Source organism: Callorhinus ursinus, unplaced genomic scaffold (genome assembly GCF_003265705.2).
Source record: "Callorhinus ursinus isolate GAN/ISIS: 27379988/994484 unplaced genomic scaffold, GSC_fseal_2.0 scaffold8, whole genome shotgun sequence".
Classification (NCBI taxonomy): domain Eukaryota; kingdom Metazoa; phylum Chordata; class Mammalia; order Carnivora; family Otariidae; genus Callorhinus; species Callorhinus ursinus.
Genome location: NW_027397070.1, coordinates 41,479,969 through 41,501,822, shown reverse-complemented (window position 1 = coordinate 41,501,822; position 21,854 = coordinate 41,479,969). Strand labels below are relative to the sequence as shown.

The 21,854-nt window shown below is 47.2% G+C and overlaps 2 long non-coding RNA genes across 2 annotated transcripts in view; one reads left to right on the top strand and one right to left on the bottom strand.

Moving 5' to 3' along the window:
* Positions 1-21,396, top strand: part of LOC141373269 (uncharacterized) — a 58,417-nt gene extending 37,021 nt beyond the window's left edge. Inside the window, exon 3 of the long non-coding RNA XR_012379052.1 lies at positions 21,000-21,396. This is a non-coding gene — a long non-coding RNA (uncharacterized lncRNA). The remainder of the gene's footprint in view (positions 1-20,999) is intronic.
* On the bottom strand, positions 2,189-18,212 carry LOC112822261 (uncharacterized). The gene is made up of 3 exons (XR_003207657.2): positions 17,817-18,212; positions 4,731-4,930; positions 2,189-4,374 (listed from the first exon to the last, which is right to left on the bottom strand). It is a non-coding gene; the product is annotated as an uncharacterized lncRNA (long non-coding RNA).
* Positions 21,397-21,854: the final 458 nt, after the last annotated feature.

The following is a 21,854-nucleotide window of genomic DNA, read 5'->3' as shown; positions in this document are numbered from 1 at the left end:
GCACACGCTCACAAATATACCACCAGCTGAGATCCTTGCTGTGGGGGATGGGAGGGTGAAGCTGCCAGGTGAACATGGAATATTGTTTGTGTCCAGCTCTTGCTCCAAAGTATCCACATCCTTTTCCTCACCTGCACTGGTCTGGGTCACTTTGCTCAGGTGGATGAAACAAAGGCCTAAGGAAATTCCAGCTCCAGTAGTTTCCTGAAAGAGCTCCTCTGGTATCCTCTTTGATGTCCGGAGGATAGTGAGTTTGAGTATGAGACTAGACTAGCACGAACCCACCCCTCTCTTGGGAAAACGGCTTGGGTTTGTTCCAGAATGGGGTCAACAGTGTCGCGCTTATTTCCTAAAAATAGCCCAACTTGCTAAAGACTTTTTTTTTTTAAATGGAAATCTACTATACCATAGTGTAGGTCTCACAACTCTCAGAGTCCTCCCTGTATCTTCGGATGAATCCCCGAGAGAGTGGGTTCCTTGCCCCAATTCCTAACATGGATCTGGTCTTCAAGATGAGAGAAAGAAATGTTAGGAAAGCCCCACTCCAGCAAATGTGATGCCTGTCCATTAGAATGCATTACTCGGAGGAACTGAGGATGCTTAGCTGGGGCGGGGGGGTGGGTACTCTCAAAGGGGATCAGGCTTATAGCTTTAAAATACTCAAAGGGCTGCCATGGAGAGGAGGAAATAGACTTATTTAAGGGTGGAAGGGTGGAAGTTTCCAGAAGGAGTATTTTGGTTCGATATAAGAGCAATTGTCTAACAGTCATCCAGCAATGAATGGAAAGCTTTCTTGAAGGTGCAGAGAAAGGGTCCAGTCTCAAGACCCTGCATGCAGAGGACAGCAGGGATGTTGTAATGTAAATTCCAGAAGTACGTGAGGTTCAGAAACTGATGACCTCCAACGTTCCTTCCAGCTCTAAGATTATATGATTCTATATCTGTAATTTTCCATTTCCCTATTAAGAAAAAATTTTCCACATTCAAATTTTTTTTTAGTATTTGATAAAGGTTGTAGGATGATTTCTGCTCTCTTTGTTCTAACATGGGGCTTACCCCTTTGCTCCATGGCTTGACAAGACATAAACACATCAGTGCTCTTTGTTGGACAGAGATGGGAGTTTACTGCTGGGCGGGAAGGTGCTGGTTACATGGGGCCTGGAGTGGAGAAGTTGGGAACTCCCTATCTTGCCTCCTACCCAGAAATTCCTCCACCCAAAGGATATCTTACCTCAGTCTTGGATGGTGGACACAGCTGAAGTGGTCTGGAGCCTGACTGCTCCTTAAACCTACTACCTCAGCAGTTCCTCTAGCATTCTTCCAACCCCCTGTCAATTCCATAGCCTTCTCATGGACGCTGTATAATATGGATATCTTCAGGAATCCTCAGAAGCTCTTACCTAACTTGAGGACAGAGTGAACTTTCCTTGAAAGCTGACTGTCTTTCAAATGCTCCCTCCACTGAGCTATCATAAAAAATAAAAACCTTCTCTTAAAAAAAAAAAACAAAACAAACAAAGAGAAACACTAACCTAAACACTCATTATGTACTAGATTATAACTTTGACTTTAACTTTTAAGTGGAATGTTCTTTTGTTTAAACAAAATCTTTGCCTTGAAGCAAAGATTGACTGGGTGATTTTTTTTTCTTTCTTACAGTTACTTTGAGAACACCCTTTCTCTCTCTTTTGGGTTAAAGGTATATTGCAAGGAGAGTTCTAGGAGTTGAAAGTAAAAGCTGATAATTTGAAAATGAATAAATGCATACTAACTGACTTTATATCAGTGTTCACTTCCATTAGTAGAGTGTGTCAATGATCTGAGATATGAAGACCTCACCCTTGATGTAATCCCCTGGGGGACCCAATGCTCAGCTCTTCCAGCAATCAGCAAGGAGAGGTAAGCGTTAGCTATCAGATCCCTTTAGCTAAATTTCAAACTAAAGGCCATGAACAAAGCTGTTCAAAGGTGTTCAATTAGTCACCGGAGGAATATGAATCAAAGAGACACTGAGATACCATTACACATCTATCAGAATGGCTAAAACTTAAAAAGAATGAGATATTCAAGTGCTGGGGAGGATGTAGAGCAACTTGCAAACTCACGCACTGCTGGTGGGAGTGTAAATTGGTACAACCCCTTTGGGAAACAGCTTGGCAACATCTGGAAAAGCTAGAATGCCCATGATCCAGCAATCCCATTCCTAGGGATATACCTAAGAGAAAGGAGTTCATATGTTTTCCAAAAGAAATGTGTACAAGACTGCTTTTGCAGTTTTATTCATAGCACCCCCAAATGGGGACCCACCACAAATGTCCACCAATAGGAGAATGGATAAATAGGTTGCAATGGAATCCAACACGGAAATAAAAAAAAAAACAACTGAAATGACTGACACCACAACATTTTTTGAATGAAAGAAACCAGACCCCAAAGAGTATTTCATTTAAAGAAAGTTCAAGAACAAGAAAAGGCATCTATGATGATGCAAAACTATGATGACTGTGGTAGGGGGTAGGAAAGGGAAGTTGGGATGAAGGAGATGTTCTGTATCTCAGTCTGGGTGGTGATTTCATCATAGGTGTATGCATTTGCAAAAATCCATCAAGCTGATAATTTAAGATTAGTGCAGTTCAAATCACAGTGGGATACCACTTCATACACAACCATTAGGAAAACAAAAAGGACAATAACAAGGGTTTTGTTAGTGAGGATGAGCAGGAATTGGAGCCCTTGTAGATGGCTGGTGGGATTGTGAAGTGGTTTTTTAGAAAACAGTTTGGCAGCTCCTCATAAAGTTCAACACAGAACTACCCTGTGGCCAGCAATTCCACTCCTAGGAATATATTCGAGAGAACTGAAAACATCCGTCTGCACAAATATCTGGATGTGAATGTTCATTGCAGCTTTACTCACACTCGCTCGAAAGTGGTAAGCACTCAGATGTCCATCAACTGATGAATGGATAAACAAAATGTGCTGTATCTACCCAGTGAAATGTTCTTTAGCAGTAAAGAGGAATGAAGTATTGATACCTGCTCCAACATGGATGAATCCTGGAAACATGTGAAGTAAAAGAGGCTGGTCACAAAGGGCCATATGTTGAATGATTCCATTCACATGAGATGTCTGGGATGGTAGACCGGAAGTAGATTAATGGTTGCCAGCGGCTGGGAGCGGATGCAAGGAGGAGGGACTACTAATGCGTACAGGGTTTCTTTCTGGGGGGATGAAAATGTTCTTAAACAGTGGTGATGGTTTGCAAAATTCTGTGAATATGGTAGAAACCGTTGAGCCGTACACTTTAGAAGGGTGGCTCAGTCGGTTGAGCGTCTGACTCTTGGTTTCGCCTCTAGTGGGTAGTGATCCAGGGGTTGTGAGATCGAGACTGCATCAGGCTCTGTGCTCAGTGGGGATCCTGCTGGAGATTCTCTCTCTCTCTCCTTCTCGTTCTGCCCCTCCCCCCACTCGTGCACTCTCTCTCAAATGAATAAATAAGTCTTTTTAAAAAAGGGTGAATTTTATGGTATGTGTATTACATTTCAATAAAATTAAAAAAAAAGATTAGTGCCCTTTGTGTGTATTACATTTGAAAGAGAGAGAGAAGAGTAAAGATGGATTCTTCAACTGAAAACAGGGAAAGAAATGTGAGTTAAGGAAAGAGAGAAGAAATCTCATTTGCTTGAACATCTTCCCAAAGTGCCAAGTACTTTGTGTAGAGCATTTCATTTAGTTGTCACAGGAGTCCTATTACACAGGCATTTCCACATGAAAGATGAGGAAACTCTCTTCTTCAGGAACTTGCTAAGGTTTCCAAAGCCAGGAGTTGGGGTCCACGGCTGTTTCTTTTCCCCCTCTTCTGCCCCTCAGGTGCCTTCCTCCAAGGGCTAGCGTTGGCCTGGGAGCTGATTTTGTCTGGAATACTCAGGTGGCAGAAGAGGACCCTGAGACCTAGGCATGTGATATGGCTTGTACTAGATCCCACAGCCAGCCTGTGGCAGAGCTGAGTTAAACCCTGAGGTACAAGTGTAGGATTCTTTTGTTAATAGTCGATAAAATTAGTAGCACTGTACTAAGCCCCTAATTAAATAGCTCTGTTTGGTCCAGTCATCTCAGAGAGCAATCTGGAAGGGTCTCAGTGTAGTGAGGATACGTCCACCTGGAGCTGAGAACCCCCTACTGGGATTCTCACTCAGAGCATTTCTTGGCACGGGGCATCAGAATATTCACTTCAGCCTTGTTTGTGGCAGGTTAATGATCCATTTCCAAGGGAATGGGTAAGTTAACTGTGGCAGGCAAATACTATGGAATATTCCCAGCTCTTAGAAGCAGGGAACTACAGGCACATTCCATAATACGACAGTTTTCCTAGAGCTGGGGAAAAAAAAAAAGCAGGCAACCAAATGCTCTTTAGCGCATACTGTTCATAAATTAAAAACACAACTCCCCACAAAATAATACCATATATTTTGTAAGGATATACACATAACAAAGACCATCTAGAAACACATTTGTGTAGTGACCTTTGGGGTGAGGGCAACGCAGTGGGCATGGTGATGCCTTGAGTAGAATAGCAGGATTAGCTCAATTCTTTATCCCTGAGGCCTTGGAATTTTTTTTTTTTAAATAGCATCAGATATTTTATGGAGACAGAAAATTGTCTCCTTTATTTAACTGACAGAGGCCTGAGTTCACCTGGAAGTGTCTAAATCAAAATCTACAAACAACACCTTTCAAAGTAAGGAGAAATTCCAAAGAGAGCGGTCCCTGGCTGGGTGGCGTTCTTCTGCAGATGCTGCTGGCCTTTCAAGGACAGCAGCTCACAGGGGCTCTTTACTCCTTTCCACTCTGACATTCATGACACACATCTTCTTGAAGGCAGACAACCACACTGTCTTCCTCAGAAAGCCCACTGGCCTGGAAATGGGTTCTAGGTGAGGAAAATGAAGGCACAGAATGGGAACATGATTCAGCTAAGGCAGGTATTATGGAGCTGAGTTATAGCCAAAATTTGTATGTTGAAGTCCTAATCTCTCCGTACCTCAGAAAGTGACTATGTTTGGAGACAGGGCCTTTAAAGAGGTAATTAAGTTAAAATGAGGCCATTAGGGAGGGCCCTAATCCAATCTGACTGGTGTGTTTATAAGAAAAGGAAATTGGACACACAGACCCAGGGGGTGGGGGTGGGAGACATGTGCAGAGAAAAGGGCTTGTGAGGACATACTGACAAGACAGCCATTTGCAAGCCAAAGAGACAGCGCTCAGAAGAGATGAAACCTACCAAGACCTTGATCTTGGACTTCTGGTCCCCAGAACTGTGAGAAAATAAATTTCCATTTTTTAAGCCACTCAGATCATTGTCCACTGCCAATAATTTCTTTACAAGTGCCACAGGCCTGAGTAAATATGTAAATATATTTAATTCTATGAGATTTTATGACAGCCCTAGCAAACGAATACAGTAGGAATCGACAGAGCTGAGATGTAGCTTCACGAGGTTAAAAACAAGTCTTGGTCCTCTGGCCCCTGATTGGTTAAGTTGTCCCGGAGGTCTTGTCTTCGTGAGCAAAACTCTGGGGAAGTTTTCCTATTAAAGACACCGCCGAAGAAGTGTCCACCTGGAGCCCTGGGATTCTCACTGAGCCTGGGAGGCTCAGTTGGTTTAGCATTTGAGTCTTGATCTCAGGGTTGTGAGTTCAAGCCCTATGTTGGGCTCAATGCTGACTACTTTAAAAAACAAAACCAAACCCCATCTTTTGGGAGTTGGAAGAGATGACTAAGGTGGATCTCTGGGAAGAACAAGAAGAATTCAATGAACTCACCCAGTCCCAGCACCCTACAGTTAGGGAAGCCTTGAGCAATTGGCCGACTGACAGGGCACCTGGCAATTATGGGGCCCCAGGTGAGGGGGAGTCACCATATTTGGGGAGATATTTGGGGAGAGACATTCAGCTGGAAGTGCCTCTCAACTGCCAATAATTCCTTTACAAGTGCCACAGGCCTGAGTAAATATGTACTTCTCATGAGCTTTTTTTAAAGACTGCTCACTCAAACAGCCCATTGTAGGTTTTTTTTAAAAAAGCCCAAGTTCCTTCTGCTATCAGACCAGAGATTATTGTTCCTATATCAAAGGACCAATGAAGGTTAACAAAGTTCAGGAATGGAGGGGCTGAGTCTGGTCAATCCACAGGGCTGGGGAGGTATGCCAGTACCATACACCCTAGGAAAATGTCCCAGTGGGGAGTAGAGAATAAAGGTTACTTCCTGTACTCTTGAGTTTTAGTGATGTTGAGACAAAGCAACACCCGGTGCTCTTGATAGAATTCATAGTGGCCATGTTCTCACTCCTCAGTGTCACCGGTCTTCTAGGAGCCAAGGAGTTTTATTGGTAAAGGAGAATAGACACTGTGTGCCTGTGTATTTGGGGGGATACCTTGTAGCAGCAATTTGGGGTGTAGGGATGTGATGGGAAGGTAGGGGTAAAAATAGGCAGAAAAAAGGGGAGGAGGGATAGCTCAAGTTCCATTGGCTCCCCCGAAAGTTTTGACAACCTCCTAAAACTTGGGCTTTTTTTCAAGGAGCAGCAGGCAACCTTGGGGCCTGCCTTAGAGCCTTGTTAATGATCACAGGCAACATTGTTCCCACGCTATTACCCTACTGGTCCATGACAGACCAAGCCAAGTCCTATAGGATTTAAGGCAGCCCAAGCCTGTCTGGGCCATTTGTACTTGTTTGCTTGGTTGGTCCAGTTGAAATACCTGTTGAAGAAGGTGTCTCAGTTTATCTTGGCTCAAGGAGATTGCCTACTTCCCATACCCATATTCAAGGAACTGTGGCTGGAACCCAGCTAGATAGTCCTGGGGCTTCATATTCTACATCTACCACTTAACATGGTGTGAGACCTTGGCAAACTACATAATACGTGAGCCTCAGTTAGCCCAACCATGAAATGGGAGAATCATTTTGATTCCATAGGGTTGCCGAGAGGAATAAGTGAAATAAAAATATAAAATGCTCCTGGCACAGGGTGGGCATTTAAAAATATTAATATACATCCTTTCACTAAAAGGAAGTTTGTACCATCCATCCATCCATTCATTCATTCAACAAAAGCTTATTTATCTCTTTATTAAAAATTTTTTGGGGGACGCCTGCGTGGATCAGTCGGTTAAGCGTCTGCCTTCAGCTCAGGTCATGATCCCAGGGTCTTGGGGTGGAGTCCCACATCGGGCTCCCTGCTCAGCAGGAAGCCTGCTTCTCCCTCTGCCTGCCGGTCCCCCTGCTTGTGCTCACTTGCTCTCTCTCTGACAAATAAATAAATAAAATCTTTTAAAGAAAAGTGTTTAAAAAAATTTTTCGTGTTTAAAAAAATTTTTTTTAAGTAGGCTCCACACCCAACATGAGGCTCCAGCTCATAACCCTGAAATCAAGAGACACGCTCTACCAACTGAGCCAGCCAGCACCCCGCTCAACAAAGTTTTATCGAGTGCCAACTAAAAGCTAGCAAATGATGCCCCCTGCACTTCGGCAACATGGTGGCCCAGATATCCCTGCCCTTATGAAGCATTTAGTCCAGTGGGTAAAAGGCAAAGTGGAATCAGGTGTCAGGGAAATTGTGGCATCATGTTTTCTCAGGCTTGTTCTCCGATGTCTTGTCACTTGGCCATGGGGCTAGACATGAACATGATGCTCAAGGGGAATTCTGTGAACCAACCTTGAGAACAAGATCACGGTGACTCACAACAGGTTAGTTTCCGTCAGCAGCACACAAAGGGCTGAGGACAAGGTCAGGGAGCTCAGCAGCTGTCACAACAATCAGCACCATCTCCTACTTATGTGGGACTCTTCTCCCCTTGCAAGCTAAGTGTTTTCCGGGCATTACTCAGTGAATTCTCACAGCTTCCTCAGGTGGCAGGAGGGGCGGAGATTATTAGAGATGAAACATGCATGGCGAAAAGATAAGTGCCTTGCCTGAAGTCACACAGCCGGCAGAGGCACTGGATCCAGAATTGGGTTGCCCAACTTGTAGCCCATTGGCTCACACTCTGACCATCAGGGCCATGAGGTCAGGATGCTGTGTGCGGCTGTGGCAGGCGGGGCTGTTGGTGGTAGGACAGTCTTCCCGCTTGTTGGTACAATGAGGGTTCTAATTCTGCACTGTATTCTGTTCAGGTGGCTCTGAGTGTTCCATTTAGGGATATCCCAGTGTCCGGCTCTTCCTTGTCCCTTGATACTGTCCTTAGGATGTTAATGCAGTGGGACCCTAGAGGCAACCTAGCCCAATCCCTTTGTGGTACATATGAGGAAACTGAGGTCCAGAGAGAAGAAATGACTTGCCCACGGTTCCACAGATGGGAAGTGGCTGAGCTAGGTCTGGAGCTCAGCTCCCAGCCACCACCAGCGGCCCTCCCCGCTCTGCCACTGGGAGGGCTCCCAGCAGTGGCCTGGCTTTACAATCCCAACCCTCCCTGTTCTCGTCTGCTGCTCCTGACATTCACGTTGGAGTTTCTCCCAGCAGAGCGCCTCTTTGGGATTTCTCTTGGAGCCCTGTCTGCCTTGAGAGCTGTCTTGGGTACTAGCCACAGGATGGATGCCTGGAACTCGCAGCGAATCCTGGAGCGTCCAAGGAAGGGAGCCAGAAGCTGCTGCCATACTTGCTCTTGTCTGCAGCACCAGCTCTTCTGAATCACCTTTCTCGCTTGAGTGCCGAGTGCACTTAGCACATGTGGGAATATTTTCCGATGACAGTAACTTCTTCTCCACCAGAGATAACATCTGTGTTAGTAAACTGTTTTACCCACCAAGCTTGCCACTTTCTTCCACCACACGGTCACACACCTCGGGGGCCTCCTGTGCTTCAGTCAGCGGCCGCCATCTTGGACAAAGCTGTCTGCGGCCTCTGTCCGCTCACTATCCTGCCTCTCCCATCGTTTGCCTTCTGGAGTCTTGTGGGCCAGCCAGACAAATTACACTCTGCTTCACCCTACAGGGTCCCCACACTTGAAGCCTTCTGGTACAAATGTGGGTAGATGGCTGTGGGTGGGAACGATCTACTTTTTATGCTTGGATTTTGATGTCACCTTAGTGTTTTTTGGGGTTTTTTTGATCTTCTCTCTCTCTCTCTCAGGGTCCTGGGAGCAGGGAGGCTTAAACTTTGTAGATCCCCATGGCCTGGTTTCTTGGTACATTCACATGGACCTCACAGACACTGCTGCCGCTGGGACGTTACTGCCGAGGACTGTTGCAGATGGACCTCTCTCCCTGCCTTCCCATTTCCCCCCAGTACAGCTGGCCTGATCCCTGCCATCCCACAGGGGCTTGCTGCAGAGGCCCCACGGCCCTGGTTCACAGGAAGGCAGGAAGGGAGAGAGGAAAGGTCCAGGCGCAGTGAGGTGAGAGATCACTGATTCTATTATAAGATGAGTCCCCTGTGGCCCAAAGGTGAAGCTGTCTAGTGACACAGCTCTAAGATTCTACAAGCACTGATGGGAGGCCTTCCCATGGAGCTGTGTTAGAGCGCTCAGCACGTTCTTCTTGGTCATGAGAAATCTGCTTTGGGTACCCGCTGCGTGTACTACCTGCCCCCGTGGGGTTATCTAGCGCCTCTCTTCCTGATGCTGCAAGCATTCTACATCTATCTCGTCCAGCCGCACGCTCTGAGAAGTGGTATTATAACCGCCATCTTGCAGACAGGGACACTGGGGCTCAGAGGAGGTGTGGCACATGAGTGGAGTGAGCCTGAGAACACAAGTCTGACCCCAGCTTGCAGGTCATACTGTATTCTGTCCTGTCCACATTCACACCTAAACCCAAATGGCAGGAAAAATGGCCTCAGAAGGAAAATAGTGTTAGTCATTTATCTGATGGTAAACATAATTTTTGTTGACTGTAAAAAATTCCGATGGTCACCAAATTTGGGATATAGATTCCTCAGATGGGGAAGAAGGGGGAGGGGTGAGTGGCGTAAAGATTGTTGGGGGCTTCAGTTGTAATAGTAAGGCTTTCGGGTTTGGGTTTTTTTTTGTTTTTTGTTTTTTGGTTGGTGAGTGCATGGATATTTTTCTTGATTTCCTTACTGTATATCTTAAATATTGCACACTAAACTCAGATCACTCAAGACAATCTCCAGAGCATTAGATTATTGTTGAAAATGGAGGAATTTAAACTACTATTTCTAATACCTGGGGCATTAAGGACTGAAAGGATTGTTTAAGGAACCAGAAAGGGGTGTACTTCCAGTGAGACTAGAGGAAAGCACTTTGGCAGAGAAACAATCATGGAATTCATTATTATGAAGTCAAAAATTACATCAGGCATTCTGCAAATAGTTAATGGGGACCTATATGTGCCAAGCACTGGGTTAGGCCCTAAAAAATAGACATGTTCCTGTTCTCCTGGAGCTTTCATTCTAATGAGAAACAAAGGTAAACATAGGTCAGTGGTCAGCAAAATCACTGTACAAACTGGGCTGACGACAATAAGAAGGGGTTTAAGTAGAGCTAACATTGCAGGGGAGAAGGCCCCTTGGAAGAGAGGAGCCCCCAGTGGACCCATCTCTTGGTCCCAAAAGGTTCCTCTGTCATCTCCTACTGCACAGATCTGAGGAGCTGCACAACAAACTCGGGGAACGAGGTGAGGGTGGAGACAGAGCCGGTATGAGGAGCACCAAGGAGGCCTCGAAGCCCCAAACGCAGCCAGTCTGGTGCTGGTTCCACCCTGGGTGTGCCCAGAGCCTGTGCATTATACTCTAATGAGGGGTTGGGCCAATGGTGGTGTGTTTCTTTCTTTTTTCTAATGAGGTGCTGTTTTGCATAGATAAATACTATGATTGTGATGTGGGAACCAAATGGTAGATCATTAGCAAAAAGCACTGGCAGAGGTGAGATTATGAAACCAGTTCTGCTTGAGGCCTGCTGCCTGAGCGTGGGAACTAGGAGGTGTATGACTGTCTGCACCTCAACCTGGGCCAACTGGATGGAGGCTGCCCTCTCCAGCTCATCTGACAGCTGGGCCGGGGCAGGAAGCACTCTTCTTCACTGTGTACCATGGATTCAGAATCCCAGGAGAGGGAAGCAGAAAGGGGAAGGCAGGTGGCTCCCCCACTGTTGGTGGGACCAAAGCTCTGCCTTTAACTGATTCCTGATTGTGGTAAAACAAGAGTGGGGGCTGTGGGTGTCCTGCATGAGGCTCCAGGATATCCTAGGCCTGGGAGGAGGAAGAGGAGAGGGAAAGGAAGAACGACCTTGGTTCTGAGTGTACAAGCTGGCTTTCCAGGGTGGGTAGCTGGGTCTCAGAGGAGGAGGTGAAGACCTGCAGGGAGATGCGACTTGGGCAGTCAGAGAGGAAAACTCCAGCAGCCTGGAGAGAGGCAGAGAAGAAGCCAAGGAGGGAGACCCAGGGCTCCAGCATCCAGGCAGAGGATGCTCCCGTGATGCCTCAGGAAAGTGGGACTCAGGAGCTGCTGGAGTGGTCAACCAGCTAGTAAATGTAGTGCACACAGTTTATGCTTTGGTGCGCCCATCCGTCTGCCTTTTGTCAGGCTCAGAAAACCTGCTGAGGGTGAGCATTGTTGACAGCTTCCAAGAGGTCAGATCCAGGAGATACATAAAGCCAAGGTCAGCAATGCCAGGGAGGAAGACACAGCCGCCGGCATCCCAGGTGTTCACCGCAGGGAAGGCTGCAGTGAGAGCGCCCCCTACAGAGCACATCAAGGAAAGGCAGCCCGGGGAACAGGGAGCCCAAGGGTTTATCAGGCTAGGCAAAAGCCATCAATTCTTTTACTCAATCAACAACTATTTGTTGAGCAACTCATGTTTCCATGGAAGTGAAATCAGAATAACCTCCTTATGTTACACATCTGGAGAGCAACCAGAGTTTTCCTTGGTTCCTCAGCACACTGTTACAACATCAGCTCTAAAGAGGAAGTGAGACTGGCTAATGGTCTTCATTATATCCAGATCTCCCTTCCTACTTCTACTGGCAGAGCAACTGGAGAGAGGGCAGCATGGGAACTGGGGGAGGTGGTTCCACCTTTCCCAAGGTCCTGGGACTCAGTGGGACGCCTCTGGATATTCCCTAGACATGTTGGGTGATGTGGCAAGGAGTGTTAATGATGCAATTCAATTATGCCAGGCTGTTAATGAGCTAAGTGCTGTATCTTTATTATGCATCAAATACTGGAAGACATTAAATACTTACAGTGTCCCAGGCCTTCCCGATACAGAAGACCATGATTCAGTAAGAAGCTCGGAATCCCTACTTGTCCAACTTCTTCAATGACCTGATCTTAAATTGACCCGTAAAACTAACTCTGACTCTTATTCTTAGGGCTCCAAGAGAGTGAATTAGTGGGGGATTACAGTATTCATGTTTCACGTCATCCCAGGAATGGTCTTGGACCTTATTCTACTCTGTTCTCATTGTCGAGGCCCACCACACCACTGATTCCAGTTCTGGGAATGAGTTCTAAGGAAATTCTTCAACAGAAGCAAAAAACTGCATGTTCCACGATCCTTGCTGCTGTTAAAAATGGGAAACGACTTAGCACATAGGAGATATGAAATGTTAGAAAGCCAGTTGAGGAGATGGTAGCAAATCTGTACATGGTACAAGATACAACCATTAGAAGTGGTATTAAGAATGCCTTTGCAGAATGTTGGAAAATATTTCTTATTTGGCAGTAAATGGAAAAGGTAGAATATAAACAAGCAGGTATGTTTTGGCGATCTGTAAGGTACACATTGATATTGAAGGCTGTTTGCAAAAGAGATAATTGTATTACATTGGTGGAATGCTGGGGATTTTATTATTTTACAAAATTAGTGTTTGTGTTAAATGTAATTTAAACGCACTCGAAAAGAAGAAAAATAATGCTACTTTAAAATATCATAGTAACCCTTCATGATTAGCCATTTTCCCTATCACCCTAAAATTGATTCTCAAAGTGAGGCGTGGGGTGACCTTGACATTATTTTCAACACGTTGATCGGGCCTGCCTCACCTGGGACCAGAATCCCCTGCAACAGTACTCCAAGAATGAGAAGTTCAGCCAGGCTGTGAAATGATTCTAATACCCATTGATGTTTGAGAACCACTGTTCTAGAAGTTCTCAGAATCAAATTGAAAACAAATGACAAGAGGGAGAAATTGATTTTCTTTCCTGAGAAGCAGACCAAATTTTTCAACTTAGCAAACTTATTTTAAACTTGTTTTAAACAGTAATCTTCCAAAATATATTCAATGAATATATTCTCTATGAACATCTGATTGCATTCTGCCTGAATATGTCGGTAACTATGCGTTAAGAATATATTCTTATTCGATTCAATATATTCCTCATGAATACATTTCTTGCAAAATATTTTCATTAAATAACATACTTAAAAGAAAATATTTCATAAGGATATATTTATATGAAAATTAAATCATTCTAGGTCTCTGAGTTTTTGAAAAATGGAATATTCCTTAAAATTGCTGTTAAGAAAAAATATTCATTGAGAATATTCAAGAAGTTTTTGTGAAATTAGTGAATTTAGTGAATTCAGAGTTGTCATTCAGCAAATTGATCCTTTGAGGGATTCAACTTTTGTTGAATTGACCTAGAGTCCTCTCAAAAAGCCCAAGGGACTCTGGGCTATGCTGAGGTTTAGGAGCGGATGAAGGTCTAGGAGGCTAAGGTTGGGTCAGCAGGCTGAGTAAGGATCTGGGTGTGGGAGGTGTCTCCTAAGAGGTCTTGTTTCTCACCCTGAGAGTCCTGAGGAGGCCAATGGTAGCTCTTCTTCTTTCCACATCCAGTGGGGGCTGGAGACTGTTGACTGTTTCATTACAGGGAGAAAGCAGCCCTTACCATTGTTAGAGATGTTAAGACCCATTCTATGGAGTTTCATAAAGGAAGGTAATGGTTTGCAATGCAATTGGAGAAGTGGGGACAGATTGCATTCTTAGAGGGAGCCACCGTATGTCTTATGCCCCTCACCTAAGGGGGGACATCCCCCCAGAAATATCCCTTCTCCCCTGGGTGACCTTCCTCTGTGACTCTGCCGTAGCTTTGTTGCTTATGCAGATTTGCACATGACCACCATTTTGGGTTTCACCCTGACAGCTTAGCAGCTATTGAAAGAGCCCTCAAAAGGAGACTGTGCTGTTGCCAACGGCCACAGAGAGTCTTAGATAATCCCTGACAACATCAGCTCACATCTATTGGTGCTTTCCATATGAGAGTTGGTGACTTGCCAACTTGCAAGCACAGTCTCACTTAATCTTCACTACAGTGAGATCCAGTGATGCTAACTTGTTGCTTGAGGCCTCACAGCCACTGTGCAGTTGACCTGAACTTTGATACCAGGTAGGTCAGCTCCAGAGCTTCTGCCTCCTTTGGTTAGAGAAAAACACTCCGTTTTGTTACCCGAAATCTGTCTGCTGCCAGTGTAGTCTTGAGGACAAATTATTTTAAAGAGAAAATGAGGAAGTGAAGGAAGAGGTATTCTCATAGGTGGCCAGCCGTGAGCTTGTTACAGTTACGGTTTTTTAGACTGGGCCAAATGGACTCTGGGTCTTGGGACCAACAGCAGATGAAAGCTAGGGATTCTCTATTCAATAAAAAAGGAATCAATCTGGATTGATTCCTCAGGTCCTGAGGAACTCCTCTGAGTGTCATAGCCCAAGGGAGATACAAAGCACCTGACAAGAGCTTGTGTTTGTTTTGTTGGGTTGCTCAAGAAAATATAGGATGTCCAGTTAAATTTGGATTTCAGATAAACAACAAATAAATTTTTAGTATAAGTATGTTCCAAATATTATAGGGGATATACTTATCCTAGTGAATTTTGTTGTTTATTTAAAATTCAAATTTCACTGGGAGTTTTGTATTTCTACTTGCTCAATCTGGCAACCCAATTTCTTGGGGGAAATAGCTCACAACCCAGGCAGTGTGTTAATAAAGACAGAGCGAAAAGTACAGATAATGGGGCCTTTGGAGAAAGGAGAGCTCTGGATGTAAATCCAAGGAAGTAATGCGATCTTCTGGGCATCAGACTCAGTGGAAGGAGCTTTGTGATGGGAAGGCTTCCTGGAAGAGCTGGTTCCTAAGGATAGGAGGGAAAGATCCAGAAGGGTAGAGAGGTGGGAAGCTACCTCTCTGCAACACACACACACACACACACACCACTGTTGCTTATTTGGTTTATATAGGTTTCCACAGAAAATGAACTCCTGTTTTAACCTCAGATAATATTTATTAGGGATGCAATTTCAGCCTTGCATTCTATTGTTTTGTTTCCCTTGGAGCCCGTCTCTTAAAGATCCATTCCATTGCCAAAGCTGACCCTTCTTCTGTGGGTCCTCCTGCAGCTGAGACAACTCCTATTTCTTGTAAAATGTTTTGAGATCCTCTAAAGAAAAGTACTTCAGCAGCACGTGAGATTGTTGCTGCGTGACCAGCTCATCCCTTGCTTTGGCCCTGGCGCCAAGCCAATCCTGAAAAGCCCACTCAGCTGTTCTAGGTTTTCCCAGAAGAGCTACCTGGGCAAGAAAGGAGAGGCCCAGACATGTTGAAGATGGCAACTGTTCCAGCCCTTTCCTGGGACTGGGTGGGACGGGACAGATCCACAGGGGCAGGGCAAGAGGGAGGAGGCTCCTCCAGCAGGGGCAGGGATCTGGGTACCTGGCTCTATCTGATCTTCTCCCTACCCTGGGGTGATTGAGGGCTGGGCTTACAGCAAGGGTGACTTTCCAGAATGGCCTGGAGGACAGGTGTGACCCCAGTGAGGAGGGAGAACATAAACTCCCCCCACCCCCCCCAGCATGAGATCAGTACTCTGTGAATGCAAGGTGTTCAAACCCTAACTCAAACACACCATTTCCTGCCTGCTGCCCGCAGGTCTTAGGCCAAGTGACTGCTACCTCTTCCTCCCACGGGCAGAGTGGGTGTGTGTCTGTCTCAGTGTCTTCCCTGGGGGACTGACCAAGGCCAAGGTGTACTTGGGCTCACGTCTCTTGCAGGAACAATGGCTATAGCTTGCTCACACCTGGATGGCTTGACCTTGGCATCAAGGTGACCTGAACTTCAATGGTGAGAATGGGGTGGGGGGAGGCAATGTGCAAACTGCCCGTTCATCCTCACCGTGCCAGCCACTTTGCCATGGGAAAGACTCACAGGCTCACTTTACCCTCATACCTTATTGCCCAAGAGCTAAACCGCGATGTGCATTAGGGGTCCTACCCCAGCCCCACAGACCGGCAGCCTTTCCCCGTTCTTTTGGCAGCCCTGGCCTGTGCATGGACTGTGTACCCTTTCTCTGAATGTCCTTCTTCCATCAACTCCTCTGTCTGGAGAACTCCTTAGGGGACAAAACTTGCCCCAAAGTCATCTCTCCCATGAAGCCTGCCTGTTTTCCCCTTTGGTGCCTTCTTCTTAGGGCTCTCTTCTGTCCCTTTGCTGGAGAGAGTGCTTACAAAACCTCTTGCTCTGGAAGCTTTGTGTTCCCAGCTCCCGGCCCTGTGCAAGTCTCCACAATTGCTCCCTGACCCAGCCTGCGCCCACTGAATGTTTGGGGTCTAGCCTGGCTGGACCTGGAGGTCTCTGGGAGACAATGCCTACAACCAGGGCTTTGGCTTCCCTTTCGGCTTCCAGTGGCCTCCCCAGAGGTGGGCTGCTGACCAAGCAGGAAGTACCCGGGTCAGTGCCCATGCACACTACCTGTGGCTTGTTTCAGCCTCACACCCGCCTTTTCTGGCTCATCTCGGAGGCACTGGGTTCCTCCTTTATCCCCCAGACTCCTCCACTGACCGCTCCCTGGCCTTTCCTGCTGAGTCAGCCCTCTGCTAATTGCCACCAGCTGGCCAGCCTGCCTTCCCGAGATGCAGTGGGCTGCCTGCGCATGGAGGCCGACTCTGGGTGGCTCGTTTGCTGGGGAACTGGCATGGCTTCTCCCAGTGAATGTTGGGGCAGCTAGCCCAGCCAGGCCTGGGGGTGGGGTGAGCGGGGAGAGAAAGGCCCAGGAGAATGTAGGGAGATGGGGAATGGGCCTGGGGGAGACCAAGGGGCCCCCTTCTACTGTCCATAGCCTTTCTTTACAGCAGTGGTTCTCAACGAGGCAGGGTGATTTCCTCTCTTCACCCTCACCTGCCTGGGGCATTTGGCAATGTCTGGAGGTGTTTTTGGTTGTCACAACTGGCAGGGGGAGGGGAGAGCTGCTGGCATTCAGGATGTGGAGGCTGGGGATGCTGCTAAACATCCCGCAAATGCACAGGACAGCCCCCACGACAAAGTATTATTTGACCCACAGTTGTCCACAGCACCAAAGTTGAAAAACCCTCCTTTAGAGAAAAGAGGCTGGGGCTGGCTGGGATAGGGGCCTCATGTTTGAGAGGTAGGCTTGAGCAGGTTTTCATTTGTCTGGGGGATGACTTGTTCTTAGGGCGCACGTGCGGCCTATGCAGGCCAACCTGCCCCTGCGGGTCCCCACAGGGAGCCACCAGCGTCTCCCTGCCCTCACCGTGCTCCTCACGGTCCTCCGCGCATCCCCACCTCCACAATTCAGGCCCGGGGAGGGGGGCGCATTTCTATCAGCCCATAGTTTCAGAAGGGCCAGGAAGCAAGGGCTTTCCTCCCATTTTTCCAAAAACACTATACATGAAGGAACATTTTATTTTCTTTCATCCCCTATAGGATAACATTATTCACCACCATGCAATTGATTGCTTATTTTGTACCTGGAACTTTCACACATACCACATGGTATCATTGTCACAACAAGCTATGAAACAGCTACTGTTACTCCTTGGAAAAAAAACCCCAGCTGAGGTCCGTAACTTACCCAAGTCTTGTAGGTAAAAGGGGTAATGCTGAGATTGGGACCAAGTCCTTGGCCCCCAAATCGGTAACTGGAACACCCCCAAAGATTTCTCTTGTAAGAATTCAGCATCATAGAGGAACTTTCTAAGTGAAAAAGACCACAGGGGCTCTCGTGTCTTCCAGAACTGTATGGGTATGAGTAGGGGAGACCAGGAGAGAGGCTTTGGGCCGCTAGGAAAGAGGAGGCTACCAGAGGATGCGACTGATTCCTGGGAGGGGTGACTCATGCTGCCATGAGTCAGCCTGGGCCCCAGAAGGTCCTCTTCCTCCTCCAGGGCCCGTGCTCCCTAGCGCTGGGGTCGGTCAGGTGCCTGGAAGGAAGGACCGGGTGCCCCTCCCAGAGAGCATGGTCTGGCCCTGTTCTGTCCAGGCATCCATCCGGGGAGCTCTTGCTGGGCTGCTGAGTGTTGCTGGAGCTTAGAGGCTGCAGGAGGCAGGCAGTAAACAGGAAATGGTTAAGTAAGAGCAGGTGGAGCATGCCGGGTGCTGGAGCAGGGCAGGAAATAGCTAAGTGGCTGAATGGACTCAAAAGAATGCTCTGCCCTCCTCCCCGAGGCTTTGGCCAAGGGCTGTCCACCCACCCCTCCCTGCCCTGCATGGAGAGGCACCCAGCCCAGCAGCCTCCTGACCCCCCGCTGCCCTCCTCAGTTCTGCTGGCGCTGGGAGGTGCTGTGAGGAGAGGGCCCAAGGTACCAGGAAGCCCAGCCAGGAGCGATGGGGCAAGAAGGAGCGGGTTCCTTCCCTCCAGGGCTGTGAGCCAGGCCCAGCTCCAGTGGCCCGGGAGTGAGGGGCTGGGGGGCGGGGCATAGACAGCCTCTCCAAGCCCTAGAGGTTGTTTTCCTCCTCCTGGTTCTTTGTTCCCTAGAGGGCCCTTTGTATTGACTGGGGCTCCTACCCTGGGCCAAGCCCACAGCCAGAACAGTGGCCTGGGACCTGGACAGAAAAGGCTGGATGCCCCAGGGGCCTCCCCTGCTCTCCCCTTTGCCAGGGGGAACAGCAGCAGGTGACCCCGGCGGAGGGGTGGCACTCTCCTCCAAGGTGGGATGAGGAGCCTGAGGTTAGGGAAGTTACGTGGCTCACACAGGGAAAGGGCTCTAGGGCTTAAACCCCCTTCTGCCTCCCTGCCCTTCCCCTGCTCTCCCTCTGCACCTCAGTACCTCTCCTGTTCAGAGAATTTTCTTGCTCTTCCCTGGAGTAAAATCAGTGGTGCTCTGGGTACTCTCTTGACCCCTTTCTCAGGGGACCCACCCTCATGGGCAAGCAGGGCTCTGCTTCCCAGGGTCCTTTTGCAAGTGGGCTTCTTCTCTGCAGGGCAAAGGGTCCCATAGCTCCAGTCTTGCAATGTCACTGGCACATTACTGTCTGAGGACTCTGGGGCATCTAGGTATGAATACCCAGCCCTGGCCTCAGCAGGCAGGATTCCCTGGGTGCCTGAGGGGCCCACAGGGACACTGAGACAGGCGTCGCCTGTTCCTGGTGCTGGTTGTTCCCCAGTACATGGCTCCTGGGTGCAGCAGTCTTGCAATGGGGAGTTGAAGGCCTTAGCCCCTGCCTGAGTAGGGGGAGAAGCTGTGCTCACGTATTTTCCTGATAGCAGTGGACATCAAGGGTATCTCAACCCCCAAGGAATGAGAACAACTCAAGTTGATTGGGTTTTATGTTCTATTTGTTTATAGTAAGTGTATATTTAAGTATGTGCATGTATATATTTATACATGTATTGACTCATGTAATCCCTATAGCAACCCAAAGAAGAGGTACTTGGATTACTCCCATTTTCCAGATGAGGCCTAGAGAAGGGAAGTCACTTGCAGCGGTGGCTCAGGTACTCTGACTTCAGCCCTGGGCAGCTAGCTCTGGCCCATACTCTGGCCACTAGGCTGCATTGCTTGTGCGGGAGCCTTTGGAGGAGGCCACATTTGTTCTCCTCGAGGTCCCTCATAAGATCCTTATTCTTTAGGAAAAGTTCCTTGTCTCTCAGGAGCCAGAATTTCCCGAGCATCCTTCAATATATCCGAGGCTCTTGAGGTCTCTGAGAATGCCAGAAAAGAGGAGGAGAAAATAGCTGGAGAGCTTGTCAGTTCTCCAGGCTGGGCCATGAGCATGGCCTCTTCCTGCTGCCACTGTTATGGGGCCCTGGGGAAATTCTGCCGTCAATTCTGTTCATTCAAGAGCCGTGGGTTGGCACCAACTTTGTGCCAGTCCCTGGGCTGGGCACTGGGAGGAGTAGCTAGAGCAGACACATCATGTGCCCTGGGGGGTTGGCGGTAGCAGAAGAGTATTTTCGTGCGTCTTTTGATTCAATGTGGTAGATGCTCAGATAGAGGGAAGTGTGCGGGTGGAGAGCGCGGAAGCAGAGAATTGGTACTTAGCCAGCCTGGGAAGTCAGAGTAGGTATCCTGCAGGTGAATGAGCTTGGCTGAGCCTTGAAGGATGATCCCACTTAACCAGGAGGAAGAAAAGGGGTCCGTGCCGGGGGGGAGGGTGGGCAGAGTTGACAGTGTGGGCAAAGGCTTGGAGGCCTGCCATGCTGGTGAAAGCAGAGCATAGAAGCACCGCAGCATTTCTAGAGGTAGCGGAACGGGAGAGGACCTGGCGGGGATGGCATCACAGGGCCTGAGAGGCCACGTCAGGGCCCCAGAGCTTTGTCAGCCTCTGCCTCCTGGTCTGAAAGACCCCCGCAGAGAGAAGGGACTTGGGGGAAGACAGCGCAAGAGGTGGACTCGTGCTCTCTGCTTTCAAGAATTACGATGAAGCTATGGTAATGGAGGCAGTAGAAGGAATGGAAGGCCAGACATTGATGATAGTGGGCACGGTAGACAGTGTGGGAGATACCCCCCGCCCCATGCACACTCAGCTGCATTTTGAAAAATGCAAAGGGAATTCCATGGGGAAAGGATAGTCTTTTTAAACAAAAATGGTGCTGGAAAATTTGGACATCCATAATGAAAAAAAAAAAAGCTTTGGCTTCTAACTCAAAAAATATCAAAGACAAAAACATAAGAGAAAGTATGAAAGAAAAAAACCTAAAAGTATGAAAGAAGAAAACGCAAGAGAAAAATCTCTGTGACTTGGGTTAGGTGAAGTTTCTTTTTCTTTCTTTCTTTCTTTTTTTGTTTTATTTAAAGCAACTTTTTATTTTTAGGCGAAGTTTCTTATTATGACGACAGACGCATGATCCATGGAAGAAAAATGGACAAAGTGGACCGAACAAAATTAAAAACTTCCAGTTTTTCAAAAGACACTTAAGAAAATGAAAAGAAAAACCACAGACTGGGAAAAAATGTTTGCAAAATCTGTATCTGACCGAGAGGACTTGTATTTAGAATATATTTAAAAATTTCCCAAACTCAATAATAAGAAAACAAACAATTTGGTTTTTAAAATGGGCAAAATAGAGGTGCCTGGGTGGCTCAGTCATTAAGCGTCTGCCTTTGGCTCAGGTCATGGGGATCGAGCCCCGCATCGGGCTCCCTGTTTGGCGGGAAGCCTGCTTCTCCCTCTCCTGCTCCTCCTGCTTGTGTTCCCTCTCTCGCTGTGTCTCTCTCTGTCATATAAATAAATAAAATCTTAAAAAAAATAAATAAAATGGGCAAAATATTTGAACACACACTTCACCGCAGAAGAGATACGGATGGTAAATAAACACATGAAAAGATTTTTAACATCATTAATCACGAAATTAAAATCATAATGAGAATCCACTCTATCCCTTTAAGGATAGCTAAGATACAAAAAAAAAAGTTAAAACCCAAAAGCTGACCATACCAAGTACTGGGGAGGATGTGGAACAACCGAAACTCTGATTTGTTGCTGATTTGTTGGGAATGCAAGATGGCGCAGCCCCTGTGGAAGACGGTCTAGCAGTGTAGTGTACAGTTCAGCATCCACTTACCCTATGACCCCGCAATCCCACCGTTAGATACTTACCGAGAGAGATGAAAACTTACGTCCACAAAAACTTGTATGCAAATATTTATAATGGCATTTTTCATAATGG